At 45.0% G+C, this 20,498-nt stretch overlaps 1 pseudogene; it reads right to left on the bottom strand.

Annotated features, from left to right (window-relative positions):
* Positions 1-15,758, bottom strand: part of LOC119292850 — a 19,211-nt pseudogene extending 3,453 nt beyond the window's left edge.
* Positions 15,759-20,498: the final 4,740 nt, after the last annotated feature.

Below are 20,498 nucleotides of genomic sequence, written 5' to 3'. Positions count from 1 at the left end.
AGGGGAGGGGCTTGCCCCCCAAGCAAGGGGGGCGCCCCCTCTAGGGTTCCCCCCAACCCTAGGCGCATGGGCCCAAGGGGGGGATGCGCCCAGCCCTCCAGGGGCTGGTTCCCTGCCCACTACGGCCCATGAGGCCCTCCGAGAGAGGTGGCCCCTCCCGGTGGACCCCCGGAACCCCTCCGATGGCCCCGGTACAATACCGATAAGCCCCCGAACTTTTCCAGTGACCGTATGACAACTTCCCATATATAAATCTTCACCTCCGGACCATTCCGGAACACCTCTGACGTCCGGGATCTCATCCGGGACTCCGAACAACATGCGGTAATCACTTACAAGTCTTCCTAATAACCTTAGCGTCACCGAACCTTAAGTGTGTAGACCCTACGGGTTCGGGAATCATGCAGACATGACCGAGACAGCTCTCTGGCCAATAACCAACAACGGGATCTGGATACCCATGTTGGCTCCCACATGTTCCACGATGATCTCATCGGATGAACCACGATGTCAAGGATTCAAGCAATCCCGTATACAATTCCCTTTGTCAATCGGTACGTTACTTGCCCGAGATTCGATCGTCGGTATCCCAAACCTCGTTCAATCTCGTTACCGGCAAGTCACTTTACTCGTACCGTAATGCATGATCCCGTGACCAACCACTTGGTCACATTGACCTCATTATGATGATGCATTATCGAGTGGGCCCAGAGATTCCTCTCCGTCATACGAAGTGACAAATCCCAGTCTCGATCCGTGTCGACCCAACATACACTTTCGGAGATACCTGTAGTATACCTTTATAGTCACCCAGTTACGTTGTGATGTTTGGTACACCCAAAGCACTCCTATGGTATCCGGGAGTTACACGATCTCATGGTCTAAGGAAATGATACTTGACATTAGAAAAGCTCTAGCAAACGAACTATACGATCTTGTGCTATGCTTAGGATTGGGTCTTGTCCATGACATCATTCTCCTAATGATGTGATCCCGTTATCAATGACATCCAATGTCCATGGTCAGGAAACCGTAACCATCCATTGATCAACGAGCTAGTCAACTAGAGGCTCACTAGGGACATGTTGTGATCTACGTATTCACACATGTATTATGATTTCTGGATAACACAATTATAGCATGAACAATAGACAATTATCATGAACAAGGAAATATAATAATAACCATTTTATTATTGCCTCTAGGGCATATTTCCAACAGTCTCCCACTTGTACTAGAGTCAATAATCTAGTTACATTGTGATGAATCGAACACCCATAGAGTTCTGGTGTTGATCATGTTTTGCTCGCGGAAGAGGTTTAGTCAACGGATCTGCGACATTCAGATCCGTATGCACTTTGTAAATATCTATGTCTCCATCTTGAACATTTTCATGAATGGAGTTGAAGCGACGCTTGATGTGCCTGGTCTTCTTGTGAAACCTGGGCTCCTTGGCAAGGGCAATGGCTCCAGTGTTGTCACAGAAGAGAGTCATTGGCCCCGACGCATTGGGAATAACTCCTAGGTCGGTAATGAACTCCTTCATCCAGATTGTTTCATGTGCCGCCTCCGAGGCTGCCATGTACTCTGCTTCACATGTAGATCCCGCCATGACGCTTTGCTTGCAACTGCACCAGCTTACTGCCCCACCATTCAAAATATATACATATCCGGTTTGTGACTTAGAGTCATCCAGATTTGTGTCAAAGCTAGCGTCGATGTAACCCTTTACGACGAGCTCTTCGTCACCTCCATAAACGAGAAACATATCCTTAGTACTTTTTAGGTACTTTAGGATATTCTTGACCGCTGTCCAGTGTTCCATGCCAGGATTACTTTGGTACATTCCTACCAAACTTACGGCAAGGTTTACATCAGGTCTGGTACACAGCATGGCATACATAATAGACCCTATAGCCGAGGCATAGGGGATGACACTCATCTTTTCTCTATCTTCTGCCGTGGTCGGGCATTGAGCCGAGCTCAATTTCACACCTTGCAACACAGGCAAGAACCCCTTCTTGGACTGATCCATATTGAACTTCTTCAATATCTTATCAAGGTATGTGCTTTGTGAAAGACCTATGAGGCGTCTCGATCTATCTCTATAGATCTTGATGCCTAATATGTAAGCAGCTTCTCCAAGGTCCTTCATTGAAAAACACTTATTCAAGTAGGCCTTAATGCTGTCCAAAAGTTCTATATCATTTCCCATCAAAAGTATGTCATCTACATATAATATGAGAAATGCTACAGAGCTCCCACTCACTTTCTTGTAAACGCATGCTTCTCCATAAGTCTGCATAAACCCAAACACTTTGATCATTTCATCAAAGCGAATGTTCCAACTCTGAGATGCTTGCACCGGCCCATAGATGGAGCGCTGGAGCTTGCATACCTTGTTAGCATTCTTAGGATCGACAAAACCTTCCGGCTGCATCATATACAATTCTTCCTTAAGATAGCCATTAAGGAATGCCGTTTTGACATCCATTTGCCATATCTCATAATCATAGTATGCGGCAATTGCTAACATAATTCAGATGGACTTCAGCTTCGCCACGGGAGAGAAAGTCTCATCGTAGTCAACCCCTTGAACTTGTCGATAACCATTAGCGACAAGTCGAGCCTTATAGATGGTAACATTACCATCCGCGTGCGTCTTCTTCTCAAAAATCCATTTATTTTCTATCGCTCGCCGATCATCGGGCAAGTATGTCAAAGTCCATACTTTGTTTTCATACATGGATCCTATCTCGGATTGCATGGCTTCAAGCCATTTGTTGGAATTTGGGCCCGCCATCGCTTCTTCATAGTTCGAAGGTTCACCGTTGTCTAACAACATGATTTCCAGGACAGGGTTGCCATACCATTCTGGTGTGGAACGTGTCCTTGTGGACCTTCGAAGTTCAGTAGCAACTTGATCCGAAGTACCTTGATCATCATCATTAACTTCCTCTCTAGTCGGTGCAGGCACCACAGGAACATCTTCCTGAGCTGCGCTACTTTCCGGTTCAAGAGGCAGTACTTCATCGAGTTCTACTTTCCTCCCACTTATTTCTTTCAAGAGAAACTCTTTCTCCAGAAAGGACCCGCTCTTGGCAACAAAGATCTTGCCTTCAGATCTAAGGTAGAAGGTATACCCAATGGTTTCCTTAGGGTATCCTATGAAGACGCATTTTTCTGACTTGGGTTCGAGCTTTTCAGGTTGAAGTTTCTTGACATAAGCATCGCATCCCCAAACTTTTAGAAACGACAGCTTAGGTTTCTTCACAAACCATAATTCATACAGTGTCGTCTCAACGGATTTAGACGGTGCCCTATTTAAAGTGAATGTAGCTGTCTCTAGAGCGTATCCCCAAAATGATAGCGGTAAATCAGTGAGTGACATCATAGATCGCACCATATCCAATAGAGTGCGATTACGACGTTCGGGCACACCGTTACGCTGAGGTGTTCCAGGCGGCGTGAGTTGTGAAATGATTCCACATTTCCTTAAGTGCGTACCAAATTCGTGACTTAAATATTCTCCCCCACGATCTGATCTTAAGAACTTTATTTTTTGGTCACGTTGATTCTCTACCTCATTCTGAAATTCCTTGAACTTTTCAAAGGTCTCAGACTTGTGTTTCATCAAGTAGACATACCCATATCTACTTAAGTCATAAGTGAGAGTGAGAACATAACGATAGCCTTCGCGAGCCTCAACCTCATTGGACCGCACATATCAGTATGTATGATTTCCAATAAGTTGGTTGCTCGCTCCATTGTTCCGGAGAACAGAGTCTTGGTATTTTGCCCATGAGGCATGGTTCGCATGTGTCAAATGATTTGTAATCAAGAGACTCCAAAAGTCCATCAGCATGGAGCTTCTTCATGCGTTTGACACCAATGTGACCAAGGCGGCAGTGCCACAAGTATGTGAGACTATCGTTATCAACCTTACATCTTTTGGTATTCACACTATGAATGTGTGTAACATCACGTTCGAGATTCATTAAGAATAAACCATTGACCAGCGGGGCATGACCATAAAATGTATCTCTCATATAAATAGAACAACCATTATTCTCAGATTTAAATGAGTAGCCATCTCGTCTTAAATGAGATCCAGATACAATGTTCATGTTCAAAGCTGGCACTAAATAACAATTATTGAGGTTTAAAACTAATCCCGTAGGTAAATGTAGAGATAGCGTGCCGACGACGATCACATCGACCTTGGAACCATTCCCGACGCGCATCGTCACCTCGTCCTTCGCCAGTCTTCGCTTATTCCGCAGCTCCTATTTTGAGTTACAAATATGAGCAACCGCACCGGTATCAAATACACAGGAGCTACTACGAGTACTGGTAAGGTACACATAAATTACATGTATATCACATATACCTTTGGTGTTGCCGGCCTTCTTGTCCGCTAAGTACTTGGGGCAGTTCCGCTTCCAGTGTCCGCTTCCCTTGCAATAAAAGCACTCCGTCTCAGGTTTGGGTCCATGCTTTGGCTTCTTCCCGGCAACTGGCTTACCGGGCGTGGCAACTCCCTTGCCGTCCTTCTTGAAGTTCTTCTTACCCTTGCCTTTCTTGAAACTAGTGGTTTTATTCACCATCAACACTTGATGTTCCTTTTTGATCTCCACCTCCGCTGATTTCAGCATTGAAAATACCTCAGGAATGGTTTTCACCATCCCCTGCATATTGTAGTTCATCACAAAGCTCTTGTAGCTAGGTGGGAGCGACTGGAGGATTCTGTCAATGACCGCGTCATCCGGGAGATTAACTCCCAGCTGAGACAAGCGGTTGTGCGACCCAGACATTTTGAGTATGTGCTCACTAACAGAACCATTCTCCTCCATCTTTCAGCTGTAGAACTTGTCGGAGACTTCATATCTCTTAACCCGGGCATGAGCTTGGAAAACCATTTTCAGCTCTTGGAACATCTTATATGCTCCGTGCTGCTCAAAACGCTTTTGGAGCCCCGGTTCTAAGCTGTAAAGCATGCCGCACTGAACCAGGGATTAATCATCACTATGCGACTGCCAGGCGTTCATAACATCTTGAGTTGCTGGGAAAATGGGTGCTTCACCTAGCGGTGCATCTAGGACATATGCTTTCTTGGCAGCTATGAGGATGATCCTCAAGTTCCAGACCCAGTCCGTATAGTTGCTGCCATCGTCTTCAGCTTGGTTTTCTCTAGGAACGCGTTGAAGTTGAGGGCAACATTAGCGTGGGCCATTTGATCTACAAGACATATTGCAAAAGTTTTAGACTAAGTTTATGATAATTAAGTTCATCTAATCAAATTATTTAATGAACTCCCACTCAGATAGACATCCCTCTAGTCATCTAAGTGATACATGATCCGAGTCAACTAGGCCGTGTCCGATCATCATGTGAGACGGACTAGTCATCATCGGTGAACATCTTCATGTTGATCGTATCTTGTATATGACTCATGTTCGACCTTTCGGTCTCTTGTGTTCCGAGGCCATGTCCCACTCAGATAGACATCCCTCTAGTCATCTAAGTGATCCATGATCTGAGTCAACTAGGCCGTGTCCGATCATCACGTGAGACGGACTAGTCATCATCGAAGAACATCTTCATGTTGATCGTATCTTGTATACGACTCATGTTCGACTTTTCGGTCTCTTGTGTTCCGAGGCCATGTCTGTACATGCTAGGCTCGTCAAGTCAACCTAAGTGTTTTTGCATGTGTAAATCCGTCTTACACCCGTTGTATGTGAACGTTAGAATCTATCACACCCGATCATCACGTGGTGCTTCAAAACAACGAACTTTCGCAACGGCGCACAGTTAGGGGGAACACTTTCTTGAAATTATTATGAGGGATCATCTTATTTACTACCGTCGTTCTAAGAAAATAAGATGCAAAAACATGATAAACATCACATGCAATCAAATAGTGACATGATATGGCCAATATCATTTTGCTCCTTTTGATCTCCATCTTCGGGGCGCCATGATCATCATCGTCACCGGCATGACACCATGATCTCCATCATCATGATCTCCATCATCGTGTCTTCATGAAGTTGTCACGCCAACGATTACTTCTACTACTATGGCTAATGGTTTAGCAATAAAGTAAAGTAATTACATGGCGTTATTCAATGACACGCAGGTCATACAATAATTAAGACAACTCCTATGGCTCCTGTCGGTTGTCATACTCATCGACATGCAAGTTGTGATTCCTATTACAAGAACATGATCAATCTCATACATCACATATATATCATTCATCACATCCTTTTGGCCATATCACATCACAAGGCATATGCTGCAAAAACAAGTTAGACGTCCTCTAATTGTTGTTGCATGTTTTTACGTGGCTGCAATAGGGTTCTAGCAAGAACGTTTCTTACCTACGTCAAAACCACAACATGATATGCCAATTTCTATTTACCCTTCATAAGGACCCTTTTCATCGAATCCGATCTGACTAAAGTGGGGGAGACAGACACCCGCTAGCCACCTTATGCAACTAGTGCATGTCAGTCGGTGGAACCCGTCTCACGTAAGCATACGTGTAAGGTCGGTCCGGGCCGCTTCATCCCACGATGCTGCTGAAACAAGATAAGACTAGTAGTGGCAAGTAAATTGACAACATCTACGCCCACAACAAAATTGTGTTCTACTCGTGCATTGAAACTACGCATAGACCTAGCTCATGATGCCACTGTTGGGGATCATAGCAGAAATTTAAAATTTTCTACGCATCACCAAGATCAATCTATGGAGTCATCTAGCAACGAGTGAGAGAGGAGTGCATCTATGTACCCTTGTAGATTGTGAGCGGAAGCGTTCAAGAGAACGGGGTTGATGGAGTCGTACTCGTCGTGATCCAAATCACCGAAGATCCTAGCGCCGAACGGACGGCACGTCTGCGCTCAACACACGTACGGAGCGGAGACGTCTCCCGTGCCTTGATCCAGTAAGGAGGAGGGAGAGGTTGAGGAAGAGAGCTCCAATAGCAGCACAACGGCGTGGTGGTGGTGGAGAGGCAGTACTCCGGCAGGGCTTCGCCAAGCTCTTAACGGAGGAGGAGAGGTGTTGGGGAGGGGAGGGGCTGCGCCTTTGATGTGGTGTGCAGCCCTCCCCCCGCCCCTCTATTTATAGGGGAAGGGGGAAGGGGGCTGGCCCCCTCTAGATGAGATCTAGAGGGGGGCGGCGGCCAAGGGGAGGGGGCTTGCCCCCCAAGCAAGGGGGGCGCCCCCTCTAGGGTTCCCCCCAACCCTAGGCGCATGGGCCCAAGGGGGGATGCGCCCAGCCCTCCAGGGGCTGGTTCCCTGCCCACTACGGCCCATGAGGCCCTCCGAGAGAGGTGACCCCTCCCGGTGGACCCCCGGAACCCCTCCGGTGGCCCCGGTACAATACCGATAAGCCCCCGAACTTTTCCGGTGACCGTATGACAACTTCCCATATATAAATCTTCACCTACAGACCATTCCAGAACTCCTCATGACGTCCGGGATCTCATCCGGGACTCCGGACAACATTCGGTAATCACTTACAAGTCTTCCTAATAACCCTAGCGTCACCGAACCTTAAGTGTGTAGACCCTACGGGTTCGGGAATCATGCAGACATGACCGAGACAGCTCTCCGGCCAATAACCAACAGCGGGATCTGGATACCCATGTTGGCTCCCACATGTTCCACGATGATCTCATCGAATGAACCACGATGTCAAGGATTCAAGCAATCCCGTATACAATTCCCTTTGTCAATCGGTATGTTACTTGCCCGAGATTCGACCGTCGGTATCCCAATACCTCGTTCAATCTCATTACCGGCAAGTCACTTTACTCATACGGTAATGCATGATCCCGTGACCAACCACTTGGTCACATTGAGCTCATTATGATGATGCATTACCGAGTGGGCCCAGAGATACCTCTCCGTCATACGGAGTGACAAATCCTAGTCTCGATCCTTGTCAACCCAACAGACACTTTCGGAGATACCTGTAGTATACCTTTATAGTCACCCAGTTACGTTGTGACGTTTGGTACACCCAAAGCACTCCTACAGTATCCGGGAGTTACACGATCTCATGGTCTAAGGAAATGATACTTGACATTAGAAAAGCTCTAGCAAACGAACTATACGATCTTGTGCTATGCTTAGGATTGGGTCTTGTCCATCACATCATTCTCCCAATGATGTGATCCCGTTATCAATGACATCCAATGTCCATGGTCAGGAAACCGTAACCATCCATTGATCAACGAGCTAGTCAATTAGAGGCCCACTAGGGACATGTTGTGGTCTACGTATTCACACATGTATTACAATTTTCGGATAACACAATTATAGCATGAACAATAGACAATTATCATGAACAAGGAAATATAATAATAACCATTTTATTATTGCCTCTAGGGCATATTTCCAACATTTGTTGGGTTGGCATAGATCGAGATTAGGAAAGTGCAACTTAACGTTCTCGAACCCGTAGGGTCCGCACGCTTAACGTTTGTTGTCGATATAGTATTATATGAGTTATGTATGTTGGTGACCGAATGTTGTTCGGAGTCCCGGATATGATTACGGACATGACGAGGAAATCCGGAATGGTCCGGAGATAAAGATTGATATATGGGATAATAGTGTTTAGTCTCCAGAAGGGTTCCGGAATTCACTGTAAGGGGTTCCGGAATTCATTGGAAGGGGTTCCGGATGTTTTCCGAAATGTTTGGGTACGAGAACACTTTATTTGGGCCAAAGGGGAAAGCCCACAAGGTTTTTGGAAAGCGCAAAAGGAAGTTTTATGGAGTCCAGGGGCCAGACGCCTGGGTCCCTGGCGTCTGGGTTCAGACGCTGGGAACCCTGGCATCTGGCCCTGGAGTCCGAGAAGGACTCTTGCCTTTCGGGTGAAACCTACTTTGTGGAGGCTTTTACTCCAAGTTTCGACCCTAAGGCTCAACATATAAATAGAGGGGCAGGCTATCTGTTGGGGAACGTAGTAATTTCAAAACTTTTCCTACACACACGCAAGATCATGGTGATACATAGAAACGAGAGGGGAGAGTGTCGTCCATGTACCCTCGTAGACTGTAAGGGGAAGCGTTATGACAACGTGGTTGATGTAGTCGTATGTCTTCACGATCGACCGATCCTAGTACCAAACATACGACACTCCGCGATCGGCACACGTTCAGCTCGGTGACGTCCCACAAACTCATGATCCAGTAGAGCTTCGAGGGAGAGTTCCGTCAGCACGACGGCGTGATGACGGTGTTGATGAAGCTACCGATGCAGGGCTTCGCCTAAGCACCGCTACGATATGACCGAGGTGGATTATGGTGGAGGGGGGCACTGCACACGGCTAAAGATCAATGATCAACTTGTGTCTCCATGGGGTGCCCCCTCCCCCGTATATAATGGAGTGGAGGAGGGGAGGGGCCGACCCTCTCTACGGCGCGCCCTAGGGGAGTCCTACTCCCACCGGGAGTAGGATTCCCCCCTTCCAAGTAGTAGGAGTAGGAGAGAAGGAAAGGGAAGAGAAAAGAGAAGGAAGGAGGGGGCGCCGCCCCTCCCCCTAGTCCCATTCGGACTAGGCCTTGGGGGGGGGGGCTGCCCCATGTAACCCCTCTCTCTTTCCCGTATGGCCCAATAAGGGCCAATACTTCTCCCGACGAATTCCCGTAACTCTGCGGTACTCCGAAAAATACCCGAATCACTCGGAACCTTTCTGATGTCCGAATATAGCCTTCCAATATATTGATCTTTATGGCTCAACCATTTTGAGACTCCTCGTCATGTACCCGATCTCATCCGGGACTCCGAACAAACTTCGTTCATCAAATCACATAACTCATAATACAAATTGTCACAGAACGTTAAGCGTGCGGACCCTACGGGTTCGAGAACTATGTAGACATGACTGAGACTCATCTCCAGTCAATAACCAATAGCGGAACCTGGATGCTCATATTGGCTCCTACATATTCTACGAAGATCTTTATCGGTCAAACCACATAACAACATACGTTGTTCCCTTTGTCATCGTTATGTTACTTGCCCGAGATTCGATCGTCGGTATCTCAATACCTAGTTCAATCTCGTTACTGGCAAGTCTCTTTACTCGTTCCGTAATGCATCATCCCGCAACTAACTCATTAGTCACATTGCTTGCACGGCTTATAATGATGTGCATTACCGAGAGGGCCCAGAGATACCTCTCCGATAATCGGAGTGACAAATCCTAATCTCAATCTATGCCAACTCAACAAGTACCATTGGAGACACCTGTAGAGCACCTTTATAATCACCCAGTTACGTTGTGACGTTTGGTAGCACACAAAGTGTTCCTCCGGTATTCGGGAGTTGCATAATCTCATAGTCATAGGAACATGTATAAGTCATGAAGAAAGCAATAGCAATATACTAAACGATCAAGTGGTAAGCAAACAAAATGAGTCAAGTCAATCACATCTTTTCCAACGATGTGACCCCGTTAATCAAATGACAACTCTTGTCTATGGCTAGGAAACTTAACCATCTTTGATTCAACGAGCTAGTCAAGTAGAGGCATACTAGTGACATTCTGTTTGTCTATGTATTCACACATGTACTAAGTTTCCGGTTAATACAATTCTAGCATGAATAATAAACATTTATCATGAAATAAGGAAATAAATAATAACTTTATTACTGCCTCCAGGGCATATTTCCTTCAGTCTCCCACTTGCACTAGAGTCAATAATCTAGTTCACATCACCATGTGATTCAACACCAATATTCACATCTGTATGTGATTAACACCCATAGTTCACATCGTCATGTGATCAACACCTGAAGGGTTTACTAGAGTCAATAATCTAGTTTACATCACTATGTGATTAACACCCAAAAAGTACTAAGGTCTGATCATGTTTTGCTTGTGAGAGAAGTTTAGTCAATGGGTCTATCACATTCAGAACCATATGTATTTTGCAAATATTTTATGTCTACAATGCTCTGCACGGAGCTACTCTAGCTAATTGCTCCCATTTTCAATATGTATCCAGATTGAGACTAAGAGTCACCTGGATCAATGTAAAAGCTTGCATCGACGTAACTCTTTAAGACGAACTCTTTATCACCCCCATCACCGAGAAATATTTCCTTAGTCCTTACTAAGGATAATTTTGACCGCTGTCCAGTGATCTACTCCTAGATCACTATTGTACTCCCTTGCCAAACTCAGTGTAGGGTATGCAATAGAACTGGTACACAACATGGCATACTTTATAGAACCTATGGCTGAGGCATAGGGAATGACTTTCATTCTCTTTCTATCTTCTGCCGTGGTTGGGTTTGAGTCTTACTCAATATCACACCTTGTAACACAGGCAAGAACTCTTTCTTTCACTGTTCCATTTTGAACTACTTCAAAATCTTGTCAAGGTATGTACTCATTGAAAAATCTTATCAATCGTCTTGATCTATCTCTATAGATCTTGATGCTCAATGTGTAAGCAGCTTCACCAAGGTATTTCATTGAAAAACTCTTTTTCAAGTATCCCTTTATGCTATCCAGAAATTCTGTATCATTTCCAATCAACAATATGGCATCCACATATAATATTAGAAATGCTACAGAGCTCCCACTCACTTTCTTGTAAATACAGGCTTTTCCAAAAGTCTATATAAAACCATATGCTGTGATCACACTATCAAAGCGTTTATTCCAACTCCGAGAGGCTTGCACCAGTCCATAAATGGATCGTTGGAGCTTGCACACTTTGTTAGCACCTTTAGGATCGACAAAACCTTCTAGTTGCATCATATACAACTCTTCTTTAAGAAATCCATTAACGAATGTAGTTTTGACATCCATTTGCCAGATTTCATAAAATGTGACAATTTGCTAACCTAATTCGGACGGATTTAAGCATCCCTACAGTTGAGAAAGTCTCATCGTAGTCAACTCCTTGAACTTGTCGAAAACCTTTTGAGACAAGTCGAGCTTTGTACATAGTAACACTACTATCAGCGTCCGTCTTTCTCTTGGAGACCCATTTATTCTTAATGTCTTGCCGATCATCGGACAACTCCACCAAAGTCCAAACTTTGTTCTCATACATGAATCCCACTCAGATTTCATGGCCTCAAGCCATTTTGCAGAATCTAGGCTCATCATTGCTTCCTCATAGTTCGTAGGTTCGTCATGGTCAAGTATCATGACCTCCAGAATAGGATTACCGTACCACTCTGGTGCAGATCTTACTCTGGTTGACCAACAAGGTTCGATAGTAACTTGATCCAAAGTTTCGTGATCATTATCATCAGATTCCTCACGAAATGGTGTAGGGATCACAGGAACTGATTCATGCGATGAACTACTTTCCAATAAGGGAGAAGGTACAATTACCTCATCAAGTTCTACTTTCCTCCCACTCACTTCTTTCGAGAGAAACTCCTTCTCTAGAAAGGATCCATTCTTAGCAACGAATGTCTTGCCTTCGGATCTGTGATAGAAGGTGTACCCAACAGTCTCCTTTGGGTATCCTGTGAAGACACATTTCCCCGATTTGGGTTCGAGCTTATCAGGTTGAAGCTTTTTCACATAAGCATCGCAACCCCAAACTTTAAGAAACGACAACTTTGGTTTCTTACCAAACCATAGTTCATAAGGCGTCATCTCAACGGATTTTGATGGTGCCCTATTTAAAGTGAATGCAACTGTCTCTAATGCATAACCCCAAAATAGTAGTGGTAAACCTATAAGAGACATCATAGATCACACCATATCCAATAGAGTGCAGTTACGGCGTTCAGACACACCATAACGCTGTGGTGTTCCAGGTGGTGTGAGCTGTGAAGCTATTCCACATTGTTTTATATGAAGGCCAAACTCGTAACTCAAATATTCTCCTGCACGATCAGATTGTAGAAACTTTATTTTTCTTGTTACAATGATTCTCCACTTCACTCTAAAATTCTTTGAACTTTTCAAATGTTTCAGACTTGTGTTTCATTAAGTAGATATACCCATATCTGTTCAAATCATCTGCGAAGGTCAGAAAATAACGATACCTGCCATGAGCATGAACACTCATCAGACTGCATACATTGGTATGTATTATTTCCAATAAGTCACTAGCTCATTCCATTGTTCCGGAGAACGGGTTTTAGTCATCTTGCCCATAAGGCACGGTGCGCAAGCATCAAATGATTCATAATCAAGTGATTCCAAAAGTCCATCTTTATAGAGTTACTTCATGCGCTTTACACAGATATGACCCAAACGGCAGTGCCACAAATAAGTTGCACTATCATTATCAACTTTGCATCTTTTGGCATCAATATTATGAATATGTGTATCACTATGATCAAGATTCAATAAACCATCAACATTGGGTGTATGACCATAGAAGGTTTTATTCATGTAAATAGAATAACAATTTATTCTCTATCTTAGATGAATAATAGTATCGCAATAAACATGATCTAATCATATTTATACTCAACGCAAACACCAAAAAACATTTATTTAGGTTCAACACTAATCTCGAAAATATAAGGAGTGTGCGATGATGATCATATCAATCTTGGAACCACTTCCAACACACATCGCCACTACACCCTCAACTAGTCTCTGTTTATTCTGCAACTCCTATTTTGAGTTACTAATATTAGCAATTGAACAAGTATCAAATACCCAGGGGCTACTATAAACACTAGTAAGGTACACACCAATAACCTGTATATCAAATATACCCTTGTTCACTTTGCCATCCTTCTTATCCACCAAATATTCAAGGTATTTCCGCTTCTAGTGACCATTTCCTTTGAGTAGAAGCACTCAGCTTTAGGCTTTGGCCCAGCTTTGGGCTTCTTCACGGGAGTGACAACTTGCTTGCCATTCTACTTGAAGTTCCCTTTCTTTCCCTTTGCCCTTTTCTTAAAACTAGTGGTCTTGTCAATCATCAACACTTGATGATCTTTCTTGATTTCTAGCTTTGTCGATTTCAGCATCACGAAGAGCTCGGGAATCGTTTTCGTCATTCCTTGCATACTATAGTTCATCACAAAGTTCTAGTAACTTGGTGATGGTGACTAGAGAACTCTGTCAATCACTATCTTATCTGGAAGACTAACTCCCACTTGATTCAAGCGATTGTAGTACCCAGACAATCTGAGCTCATGCTCACTGCTTGAGCTATTCTCCTCCATCTTTTAGCTATAGAACTTGTTGGAGACTTCATGTCTCTCAACTCAGGTATTTGCTTGAAATATTAACTTCAACTCTTGGAACATCTCATATGGTCCATGACGTTCAAAACGTCTTTGAAGTCCCGATTCTAAGCCGTAAAGCATGATGCACTAAACTATCAAGTAGTCATCATTGTAAGCTAGCCAAACATTCATAACGTCTGCATCTGCTCCTTCAATAGTTTTGTCACCTAGCGATGCATCAAGGACATAATTCTTCTATGCAGCAATGAGGATAAACCTCAGATCACAGACTCAGTCCGCATCATTGCTAGTATTATCTTTCAACTTAGTTTCCTCTAGGAACATATAAAAAACCTAGGGAAGCTATAACGCGAGCTATTGATCTACAACATATTTTGCAAAATACTATGAGGACTAAGTCATGATAAATTAAAGTTTAATTAATCATATTACTTAAGAACTCCCATATAGATAGACATCCCTCTAATCATATAAGTGATCACGTGATCCAAATCAACTAAACCATGTTCGATCATCATGTGAGATGGAGTAGTTTTCAATGGTGAACATCACTATGTTGATCATATCTACTATATGATTCACGCTCGACCTCTCAATCTCAGTGTTCCGAGGACATATCTGCAAATGCTAGGCTCGTTAAGTTTAACCCGAGTATTTCTGCATGTGCAAAACTGGCTTGCACCCGTTGTAGGTGAACGTTGAGCTTATCATACCCGATCATCACGTGGTGTCTCCGCACGACGAACTTTGGCAACGGTGCATACTCAGGGAGAACACTTATACATTGAAATTTAGTGAGAGATCATCTTATAATGCTACCGTCAATCAAAGCAAAATAAGATGCATAAAAGATAAAGGGTCTTTTACATCTGTGTCCCTAACTCGAACCCACTACTCAGATTTGCCCCTAACTTCAAAGCCTGCTCAAATTTGCCCCTCCGCCGTCAAGTCTCCTTATAGAAATGCCGCTCCGTGCCGTTTCCGTCAGGTCAAAGGCCTTTGACCGTTTTTTGGGCGTTTGTTGGACATTTTGCCCCTGGAAAAAAATAAGCCAGAAATTCAAAAAGAAGAGAGAGAGCGCATGCTAGCTTTTGGCCCAGAAAAGCCCAGCCAGCCCAGCCCACTGGCTGGTCACCTTCTTCGTCTTCAGAGGCTAAGGGCGTGTCCGCCCGCCCATTCACCCGAGCGCCGCCGTTAACGTGGCCAATGACGGCAAGAAGCCGGACCGCTGTGTCTGCAAGGCCCGCCGTAGAACAGAGCATCACCACACCGTAGATCTGGACCTCGGGTGCCTTGCAACTACACAACCAACGAGATCACCGCCACCTCTGCCCACCGGCCGCCATCTTCGATTTGCTGTCATACGAGGTCCCTCGGTGCTCCCTTATCGTACAGGAGATCCATATGGTGTTGTGAAACTGCTGGACATGTCGCCGACGAGCTCTTCTTTGTCCAGCCGCCTCCCCACGACGCCTTGCTCCGACGGCCGTAGGCGAGGTCCATGTGCTCATGCTCGGCCGTCCCTAGACCCTTTGAAGACTCTGGCATGCTCGCAGTGAGACGCTGATGCCGACCCCTCTCCCCCTTGCTTTCTAGCCCCCTGCCACCTAGCTTTGACCGCCGCCGCCGCCGGCCTCGGCCATGCCCGACACTCTGGCCGTCCCCGCTCGCCCTACCACTTCTATTCAACGCGGAGCAAGCCCAGGAGCGTAAAGGACCATTCCACCAGTCGTTTGGTCACTGGAACAGAGCTCCCCTGCCCTCCGCCGTGGCGTGTGCTCGCCGGCGGCTTAACGCCGGTGGTTCGATTAGTACTAATGGGCTTCCTATGACATGTGGGGCCCCTTAGCTATATTAGCACTAATCCGAGCGTGTGTTAAATATTATGCTAATTACCGAGACTAATCGGCAGGCCCTACCAATTAACAAAACTACTAAACTAATTAAAAAAATAACTAGACACTTACATGTGGGGTCCCACGTGTAAGTGAGAGAGAGGGTAGAGAGAGTGAGGGGTGAGAGAAAGTGTTTTTCCTTTTTATTTTTTCTCACTCGGTCCCACTTGTAAGTGACACATGGAGGCAGGGGCAAATTGTCCAAAAAACGTCAGTTAGACGGTCAAACCCCTTTGACCGGACGGAAATGGAGCGGAAGGGCATTTCTATAAGTGCACATAACGGCGGAGGGGCATTTTTGAGCAGGCTTTTGAATTAGGGGTATATCTGATTAGGTGGTTCGAGTTAGGGACAGAAATGCAAATGGCCCAAAGATAAACATCACATGCAATCAATATAAGTGATATGATATGGCTATTATCATCTTGTGCCTTTGATCTCCATCTCCAAAGCACCATCATGATCACCATCGTCACCGGCATGACACCTTGATCTCCATCGTAGCATTGTTGTCATCTCGCCAACTATTGTTTCTACGACTATCGCTACCTCTTAGTGATAAAGTAAAAACAATTACAGGGCGATTGCATTGCATACAATAAAGCGACAACCATATGGCTCCTGCCAGTTGCCGATAACTCTATTACAAAACATGATCATCTCATACAATAAAATTTAGCATCATGTCTTGACCATATCACATCACAACATGCCCTGCAAAAACAAGTTAGACGTCCTCTACTTTGTTGTTGCAAGTTTTACTTTGGCTGCTACGGGCTGACAAGAACCGTTCTTACCTACACATCAAAACCACAATGATATTTTGTAAAGTTAGTGCTGTTTTAACCTTCAACAAGGACCGGGCGTAGCCACACTCGATTCAACTAAAGTTGGAGAAACTCACACCCGCCAGCCACCTGTGTGCAAAGCACGTCGGTACCAGTCTCACGTAAGCGTACACGTAATGTCGGTCCGGGCTGCTTCATCAACAATACCGCCGAATCAAAGTGTGACATGCTGGTAAGTAGTATGACTTGTATCACCCACAACTCACTTGCGCTCTACTCGTGCATATAACATCTACGCATAAACCTGGCTCGGATGCCACTGTTGGGGAACGTAGTAATTTCAAAAAATTCCGACGCACACGCAAGATCATGGTGATTCATAGCAACGAGAGGGGAGAGTGTCATCCACGTACCCTTGTAGACCGTAAGCGGAAGCGTTATGACAATGCGGTTGATGTAGTCGTATGTCTTCACGATCGACCGATCCTAGTACCGAATGTACGACACCTCCGCGATCTGCACACGTTCAGCTCCGTGACGTCCCACGAACTCATGATCCAGTAGAGCTTCAAGGGAGAGTTCTGTTAGCACGACGGTGTGCTGACGGTGTTGATGAAGCTACCGACGCAGGGCTTTGCCTATGCATCGCTATGATATGACCGAGGTGGATTATGGTGGAGGGGGGGGGGCACCACACACGGCTAAAGATCAATGATCAACTTGTGTCTCCATGGGGTGCCCCCCTCCCCCGTATATAAAGGAGTGGAGGAGGGGAGGGGCTTGCCCTCTCTATGGCGCGCCCTAGGGGAGTCCTACTCCCACCGGGAGTAGGATTCCCCCCTTCCAAGTAGTAGTAGGAGAGAAGGAAAGGGAAGAGAGAAGAGAAGGAAGGAGGGGGCGCCGCCCCTCCCCCTAGTACAATTCGGACTAGGCCTGGGGGGGGGGCACACGACCTGCCCTATGCAGCCCCTCTCTCTTTCCCGTATGGCCCAATAAGGACCAATACTTCTCCCGGCGAATTCCCGTAACTCTTCGGTACTCCGAAAAATACCCAAATCACTTGGAACCTTTTTGATGTCCGAATATAGCCTTCCAATATATCAATCTTTATGGCTCGACCATTTAGAGACTCCTCGTCATATCCCCGATCTCATCCGGGACTCTGAACAAACTTCAGTCATCAAATCACATAACTCATAATACAAATCGTCACAGAACGTTAAGCGTGAGGACCCTACGGGTTCGAGAACTACCTAGACATGACCGAGACTCATCTCCGATCAATAACCAATAGGGGAACCTGGATGCTCATATTGGCTCCTACATATTCTACGAAGATCTTTATCGGTCAAACCGCATAACAACATACGTTGTTCCCTTTGTCATCGGTATGTTACCTGCCCGAGATTCGATCGTCCGTATCATACCTAATTCAATCTCGTTACTGGCAAGTCTCTTTACTCATTCCGTAATGCTCATCCCGCAACTAACTCATTAGTCACATTGCTTGCAAGGCTTATAGTGATGTGCATTACCGAGAGGGCCCAGAGATACCTCTCCGATAATCAGAGTGACAAATCCTAATCTCGATCTATGCCAACTCAACAAGTACCATCGGAGACACTTGTAGAGCACCTTTATAATCATCCAGTTACGTTGTGACATTTGGTAGCACACAAAGTGTTCCTCCGGTATTTGGGAGTTGCATAATCTCATAGTCATAGGAACATGTATAAGTCATCAAGATAGCAATAACAATATACTAAACGATCAAGTGCTAAGCTAACGGAATGGGTCAAGTCAATCACATCATTCTCCAATGATGTGACCCCGTTAATCAAATGACAACTCATGTCTATGGCTAGGAAACTTAACCATCTTTGATTCAACGAGCTAGTCAAGTAGAGGCATACTAGTGACACTCTGTTTGTCTATGTATTCACACATGTACTAAGTTTCCGGTTAATACAATTCTAGCATGAATAATAAACATTTGTCATGAAATAAGGAAATAAATAATAACTTTATTATTTCCTCTAGGGCATATTTCCTTCACTAGCACCCAAGACACATGAAGAAACACCAAGCCGTGTGCCGGCAACCCCATCCCCTCTAGTTTATCCTCCGTCATAGTTTCCATAGTGCTTAGGCGAAACCCTGCGGAGATTGTTCTTGACCAACACCGTTACCACGCCGTCGTGATGCCGGAACTCATCTACTACTTCGCCCGTCTTGCTGGATCAAGAAGGCGAGGACGTCATCAAGCTGAACGTGTGCTGAACGTAGAGGTGCCGTACATTCGGTACTTGATCGGGACGGATCGTGAAGGTGTACGACTACAGGAACCGCGTTGATAAACGCTTCCGCTTTGCGATCTTCAAGAGTATGAAGATACACTCCCCCTCTCATTGCTATGCATCTCCTAGATAGATCTTGCGTGATCGTAGGGATTTTTTTGAAATTACTGCATTCCCCAACAGTGGTATCCGAGCCAGGTCTATGCGTAGATGTTATATGCACAAGTAGAACACAAAGAGTTTTGGGCGATATTAGTCATACTGCTTACCAGCATGTCATACCTTGATTCGGTGGTATTGTTGGATGAAGCGGCTCAGACCGACATTACGCGTACGCTTACGCGAGACTGGTTCTACCAACGTGCTTCAAACACAGGTGGCTGGTGAGTGTCTATTTCTCCAACTTTAGTTGAATCGAGTGTGGCTATGCCCGGTCCTTGTTGAAGGTTAAAATAACACACTTGACGAAAAATCATTGTGGTTTTGATGCATAGGTAAGAACGGTTCTTGCTAAGCCCGTAGCATCCACGTAAAACTTGCAACAACAAAGTAGAGGACGTCTAACTTGTTTTTGTAGGGCTTGCTGTGATGTGATATGGTCAAGGCATGATGTGATATAAATTGTTGTATGAGATGATGATGTTTTGTATCGGCAACTGGTAGGAGCCATATGGTTGTCGCTTTATTGTATGCAATGCAATCGTCATGTAATTGTTTTACTTTATCACTAAGCGGTAGCGATAGTCGTAGTAACAATAGTTGGCAAGACGACAACGATGCTACGATGGAGATCAAGGTGTCACGCTGGTGACGTTGGAGGTCATGACAATGCTTCGGTGATGGAGATCATGAGCACAAGATGATGATGGCCATATCATGTCACATATTTTGATTGCATGTGATGTTTGTCCTTTATGCATCTTATTTTGCTTAGTTTGGCGGTAGCATTATAAGATGATCCCTTACTAAATTTCAAGGTATAAGTGTTCTTCCTTAGTATGCACCGTTGCGACAGTTCTTCGTGCTGAGACACCACATGATGATCGGGTGTGATTGGCTCTACGTTCACATACAACGGGTGCAAGCCAGTTTTGCGCACACAAAATACTCGTGTTAAACTTGACGAGCCTAGCATATGCAGATATGGCCTCGGAACACTGGAGACCGAAAGGTCGAGCGTGAATCATATAGAGATATGATCAACATAGAGATGTTCACCATTGAAAACTACTCCATCTCACGTGATGATCGGACATGGTTTAGTTGATATGGATCACGTGATCATTTATATGACTAGAGGGATGTCTA

This window comes from Triticum dicoccoides, chromosome 4B (assembly GCF_002162155.2).
Source record: "Triticum dicoccoides isolate Atlit2015 ecotype Zavitan chromosome 4B, WEW_v2.0, whole genome shotgun sequence".
NCBI lineage: Eukaryota > Viridiplantae > Streptophyta > Magnoliopsida > Poales > Poaceae > Triticum > Triticum dicoccoides.
This window is presented reverse-complemented; position numbering and strand designations above follow the sequence as displayed.